Here is a 6,000-nt window from a genome sequence, read left to right as displayed (position 1 = left end):
GTTTACTTTACCTGCGGTGCAGCTGCTGTCTCTGTGTGCAGCATCTATCCTTTATACAAGGTATGATCTAATTTGTAATTTCTAGTCCATTTCCTGCTAACATTGACTTTAAAGTGATTCAGTGTATCATGCAATTATTTTTACTATTTCAATTGATGCACTAAACTTGCAAAGAACAGTGGGATGCAGGATTACGTTTGCAATTCCATTCGCCTAAACGTTTGCCATCCTTCAATCTGAAATCAGTCTGTGCAGGTATGGTTTATATAATCAATTGCATTACATCAACAATTAAATCATAGCCAATTTCCCTACATTACATGAAATCATTAACGCCATGTACATTACTGTCCTCCATTGCCACATGCATCCTCTAAAGAACTTGCTTACTGCTCTTACATAGAACTTAGCCTCTCTCCAACGACACCAACACATACACCCACGTATTCTCTTTTAGGACTTGTCATGCCTGGCTTCTAAAACATCTGAGTAATGGTGCAATCTGAACATTCAGTAAGGATTACTCACCGATGGGGCACATTTTCACATAAATGATGTTAGCAATTCTTGATATAGGGTGGACATTCTTGACATGATAATTCCCACTCCTGGCAGTAATTGATGACGTATTGTAAGTACTCTTGGAAGAATGGTGCCCACTGTTGGTAAGATGCGTACATTGCCATAATGTTTGTAATTCACTGAATACATATTGTGGACAATCTTGGCAGTTCCCACTCCTGATGTAAGGTTTGCACTTACATATTCTTAGTAATATTTGACTTTTTCTATATCATTGTCACTGCTATCTGTGTCCTCAACCCATAAGATACCTGCATCCATCCATGCTCACACTCATGAATCTCTTCTTGCACTGACCAACTCAACCAACCCTTCACATATTCATCCTTCCATCACATTATGACTCATCCAATGCTTAGTCATGTACTCAGCCAACTACTCATTTATCCAGCCATGCACACACTCTCCTCCATCCAACTGTTGACTCATTATCATCTAAACCAACACGTGCACCCACACTACCGTACACACAACAATGCCAAGAATCATTTTCATTTATAAAAGAGCCAAACCAATAGCCTTTGGGAAACATTTTAGGTAAAAATAGGAAGTGAAGCCTCTTCAAACTCATACAATAAAACAACTCAGCGATCACATCTCTTAACATTCACCAAATGCTAGAAATGTTGTGTTTAGCTTTCGCAAAACTTAATTGCTGGTGGACGATTGTTAAGTTGTTACTGTATTTTTGGTGAAGTAGTAATGTTCAGTTGTATCTAAACATTTGTTCCATATCACCAACTCCTGCCACCTTGCTCGTCGCTCCTCTTGTTGTGGTGACCCAGCATTCACTGGGGCACCAGCACAGGCTCTCCAGCAATCCTGGTGCTACTTTCATGCTAAACCTAGCATGAAAGCAGCACCAGGATTGTTTTGAGTGGCTTGGACTGCCACTCAGACACAGCCCTGGGATCTGTGCAGTTTCTCCAACCTGGCTGTTCAACACAGCCGGGCCGGAGAAACCTATATGCGCATGTGAGTTTGGCTGGACTGAGACTGCTGGCCAAACCCACATGCACACTTAGGTGCACTCTCTCCTCCTCCCCCCTCCCAGGACTCAGTCCGCCCCTCCCTGCACTTCTGGCTGAGTCAGCAGATGAAAAATAAAACAATAATAAGCTATTGTTTTATTTTTCATCTTGTGGCTCTTGGCTATGGGGACGATGCTCCTCTACCATTGTAGAGGAGCCACCCCTGTTCAGTGCTGCATTAATGGCAACTTTCAGCTCAAAAGTCCCTTTGCACATGAAAGTTGATTGCCATTGTCATTTGTGTTGCTTTATGTCATGCAGCAACAATTGGCATCCTGTGAGCTCCCAATACAGCACACTAAGGGGGTCATTCTGACCCTGGCGGTCAGTGTTAAAGCGGCGGCCAACCCGGCAACAGGCTGGCGGTCCAAAAAATGGAATTCTGACCCTGGCGGGAACCGCCAACACAGGCCGCCGCTTTAACACTCCGACCGCCACGGCGGCACAAACAAACAGCGCGGCGGTCACCGCCAACAGCCAGGCGGCAGACAATGTACCGGCCACCCTATCACAACTCACCAATCTGCCACCTTTTCCGGGGCGGGAGCCCCGCCGATAAAAACACGGCGGAAACAGACATTTCCAATGGAAAACGCTCACCTCGACACACTCCACGCGGAATCGGGACAGCATGGAACCGAAACTCCACATTCTCCCAGCCATTGCCTTCCTGCTCTTCTTCCAGGATCACGAACGTCGCCGCAGACGACAACGGTGAGTACTGCACCTACGACACAGGGGAGGGGGGAGGAGGAAAGGTTACGGGCACACACATACGCCACACACCCACCCCCACCCTCACCCCCACCAAAATACCTACACACCAATGCAGATTGAAAAGTCAGAGTGACACCCCCAAACCCCCAAAACAAAAATGCAAAGACAAAAGGCAATGATTGTAAAAATAGAACTATATTATATCAATAATTAAGTATAGCGAACTTACCAATATATAAAGAATTAATACACATCTAGAACTATATATATACAAGTAGCAAAAGTCCGGCACAGTTTGGCAAAGTCCAAATGTCCGTGGGCCAATGTGCAGCAACACATGGGCAAAGCCCACACACAAGATCGAGTCCATTGGAGAGAACACTGCTGGGGCATCACAAAAATAAAATACTGGCACCTCAGGGGGAAGGGAAGGGGGGGCACCTCAGCCACATGAGTCCACGATGCCAGATCCACGAAGGGCCTCCATGCCCACTGTGCCATCCTGGGGAGTGCAAAGCCCCACAGTCTCTCAAGTCTCTACAGTGGGTGGATTGCCCACTGTGCCATCCTGGGGGGTGCAAAGCCACAGTCCATCAGGTGGATTACAGAGTCCACTGGTCATGGAGGATGCATGGTGGGCAGAGTGCCTCGTGAAGCCCTGCCCGACACAGAACCGGGCCTGCCAATGGGCCAGCGGTGCTTGACAGGAGGGCCCAGCGGAGCGGTGCTTGACAGGAGGGCCCAGCGGAGCGGTGCTTGAGATGAGGGCACAGCGGAGCGGTGCTTGAGATGAGGGCCCAGCGGAGCGGTGCTTGACAGGAGGGCCCAGCGGAGCGGTGCTTGACAGGAGGGCCCAGCGGAGCGGTGCTTGAGATGAGGGCCCAGCGGAGCGGTGCTTGAGATGAGGGCCCAGCGGAGCGGTGCTTGACAGGAGGGCCCAGCGGAGCGGTGCTTGACAGGAGGGCCCAGCGGAGCAGTGCTTGACAGGAGGGCCCTGTTCAGCGGTGCCTGTCTTGGCGGGGCCCTGTTCAGCGGTGCTTCTCACGGCGGGGCCCTGTTCAGCGGTGCTTCTCACGGTGGGGCCCTGTTCAGCGGTGCTCCTCACGGCGGGGCCCTGTTCAGCGGTGCTCCTCACGGCGGGCCCTGTTCAGCGGTGCCCTTCACGGCGGGGCCCTGTTCAGCGGTGCTTCTCACGGCGGGGCCCTGTTCAGCGGTGCTTCTCACGGCGGGGCCCTGTTCAGCGGTGCTTCTCACGGCGGGGCCCTGTTCAGCGGTGCTTCTCACGGCGGGGCCCTGTTCAGCGGTGCTCCTCACGGCGGGGCCCTGTTCAGCAGTGCTCCTCACGGCGGGGCACTGTTCAGCGGTGCTTCTCACGGCGGAGCCCTGTTCAGCGGTGCCTTTCACGGCGGGGCCCTGTTCAGCGGTGCTTCTCACGGCGGGGCCCTGTTCAGCGGTGCCTGTCTTGGCGGGGCCCTGTTCAGCGGTGCTTCTCACGGCGGGGCCCTGTTCAGCGGTGCCTGTCTTGGCGGGGCCCTGTTCAGCAGTGCTTCTCACGGCGGGGCCCTGTTCAGCCGGTGCCTGTCTTGTGTTTCGAGTGAACCACACCTGGCCAATACTTCCTGCTCAGTCAGCATCGGACCTTTCTGTTGCGGGGCCCTCCTGTGATGGAGTCCTGGGGCCCTGGGTCTCCTCCGATACCCCCGGAATGGGGCTGGTGGGGCCCTCATGGCCAGGTCGGCTGCTCCCTGCCTTTTGCGCTTTGCTGCCCTTGCCCTCCTTGGCAGACTCTCCGTGGCCTTTGGCTCCCTTACCCGATGTGGCAGGTGACGGTGCAAGGCTACCCTCCTTGGGGGCAGGCGTATCAGGCCTGTCGCGCCTGCCCTTCAGTTTTTTGCTCCTCTTCCCGGGGGGGGGGGGCTGGCTGTGCCTTTGCTGCTGGCCGATGTCCCTGCACAAGGAAAGGGCGGACTCCAAAAACCAGCCACGACGTTCTTGGGAGTTGCTGGGCTGGTGGTGGCTGAGGTGTTTTTGGAACTCTTACGAGATGGAGGGGGTGGGTCAGGTGAGGAAAAGAGGTCCAGTTTATAGAGGATTAGTTTTTTAGGAGCCATGGGAAGGGTAGCTGGAGTGGGTATGGGAGTGGAGGAAGAGGATGTGGTTGTAGGAGAGTCAAGTCAGGTGTCTTTGGGTGCAGGTGCTTGGGCTGGAGGCTGACGTTAGGTGGATGGCTGTTGGTTGGGTGCCTGCCTGCGTTTGTGTGGTTTGGAAGCGGGGGTGACAGACACACTGGGAGAGGACACAGGGGACGTGTACATGGCAGTGGGGGTGGTGACTGCACGTGTGCGGACTGGTGTGGAGGGTGTGCTGGTGATGGGTGTACTGGCTGATGGTGGTGTGCATGCAGGTGTGAGTGTAGACGTCACAGGGAGGGAGGAGGGAGACGAGGAGGTGGGGGACACAGAGGAGGTAGTGGCTGTTGGCATGTCTGCATCTGTATGTTGCTTGTGTGAATGCTTGTGTGTTCTGTGGTGCTTATGTCTGGATGAGCTTCCCTTGGGTGTTGAGGTGTGTGCAGGCTGGTCTGTAGGTGTGGATGGGATAGGCAGAGGAACAGGGGAGTGGGACTGGGTGGAGGGAGTTAGAAGAGGGAGGCTGGAGACAGGGACAATCGCTGCCGTCAGTGCTGAGGCCAGAGCTTTGAACGATCGCTGATGGGCAGCCTGACCCGAATGAAGGCCCTCCAGGTATGCATTGCTTTGATGCACCTCCCTCTCCACACCCTGGATGGCATTCAAAAGGGTAGACTGCCCAACAATGATGGTCCTCAGGAGGTCAATGACCTCCTCACTGAGGGCAGCAGGGGTGACTGGGGCAGGGCCTGAGGTGCCTGGGGCAAAGGAGATGGCCGCCTTTCTGGCCGTGCGGGCACGTGCCGAAGGCCGAAGGCCGAGGGGCTGCTGGGAGGGCAGAGCTGGTGCGCTGAGTGGCGGCTGTACCTGTAGTATCGGTGGGCACGGATGTTGCCGCCACCGCAAGGGAGCTCCCATCCGAGGACGTGTCGGTGTCACTGACGTCTGCACGGGTCCCCGTGGTGGAGCCCCCCTCGCCCTCCGTCTCACTGGTCATGTCGGAGTCCGATGCATGGCCCTCCGGGGGCCATGTGAGATGCAGCTCCCTCTTGCACCAATGCCACTTCTCCTCCGCCTGATGATGCTAATGCACACATTCACCGAAAAACAAAGAAAATGGGGGGGGGTGGAGAAATAAAGACAAGTTGAGTGCATGCATTGGGGACACCGTTGGCGGAGAGGACAGACACAGAAGCCCCCTGCACTACGCTGCGCACTTGGGGTACACTACTCATACCCTGGGACATGCCCTACAAGCCTATGGGCGACAACTGCCCACACAGAATACACAGGTCCATGAATAGCGTTACTAGGCACCCTACAGAGGTGGGGGGCGGGTGCACAGGACCATACCTCACGGAGGGGCCTAGCCTACATAAATCGCCCTGGCCTAGGGATACCCACAGCCCTCCTCCCCCACCCAGGCACCTCCACTGCGTGCAAATTTAGCTGAATGTGCTGGTACTCACCCCCTTGTGTCTGCTGTGATGTCCTCAAGCGCCCATCTAAATCGGGGTAGGCCACCGCCAGGATCCGGGACA

This window comes from Pleurodeles waltl, chromosome 8 (genome assembly GCF_031143425.1).
Source record: "Pleurodeles waltl isolate 20211129_DDA chromosome 8, aPleWal1.hap1.20221129, whole genome shotgun sequence".
Classification (NCBI taxonomy): Eukaryota; Metazoa; Chordata; class Amphibia; order Caudata; family Salamandridae; genus Pleurodeles; species Pleurodeles waltl.
This window is presented reverse-complemented; position numbering follows the sequence as displayed.